Here is a 704-nt window from a genome sequence, read left to right on the forward strand (position 1 = left end):
AGATGACAGGCTATAGGGACGCTCAAAAGAGCCATAATCACCAGGGGCACGCGGGTTCCCCAGCGCCAGCAGCCCAACGCTCCAGGCTCCAGCACGCCACAAAACCTTGCGGCATTCTCTAAAGTAAAAGGACTGATTTTAAAATGATAATCGTCATTCTTGCGACAGCCCCAGGAAGCCTGGCTCCTGCGGTCCTGAGCCCGCGTCTTTCTCCGCCCCACCGCGGCCGCCACACAGCACAGGTTCTCCGTCCTGCAGTCGGAGGCACAGTCACAGTCCCACTCAGGGTCACCGTCGCACAGTCTCACGCTCGCGGCGCGGCCCGCACACTCAGCGTCCCAGTCACCCTCGCACCTGGGGTTTCCCTCTCCACACACACCCCCCGTCTCCCTCACACTCGCCGCGTCGCCAGCACACCCCAAGACTGGCTCCCTCGCGGTCACCATCAGCCTCCGGGGCTCGCACCATACAGCGTTTCTCCCACACTCGGCCCTCACGCTCGAGGTCTCTCTCTCCTCGTGGCACCCCCCGCCCCTCACCCGCAGCGCCTCTCGCGCGGCCCCGATCGGCCAGCCCTGCGCCGTTTCTGGGCCGCATTCCGCTCCCGACGGCGGCAGCGAAGACCCACAGGGCTCGGCTCCCACAGAACGCGGCCCAGCCCCGGCCCCGCTCCCGGCGCGCCCGCCCATGGCCCAGCCCGTTAC

At 67.0% G+C, this 704-nt stretch overlaps 1 protein-coding gene across 1 annotated transcript in view; it reads right to left on the reverse strand.

The window, feature by feature from the left end:
- Nucleotides 1–704, reverse strand: part of SLC7A6 (solute carrier family 7 member 6) — a 40,545-nt gene that overhangs the window by 39,491 nt on the left and 350 nt on the right. The gene's annotated exons all lie outside the window — the stretch shown is intronic.

The sequence above is a fragment of the Symphalangus syndactylus genome, chromosome 11 (genome assembly GCF_028878055.3).
Source record: "Symphalangus syndactylus isolate Jambi chromosome 11, NHGRI_mSymSyn1-v2.1_pri, whole genome shotgun sequence".
Lineage (NCBI taxonomy): Eukaryota > Metazoa > Chordata > Mammalia > Primates > Hylobatidae > Symphalangus > Symphalangus syndactylus.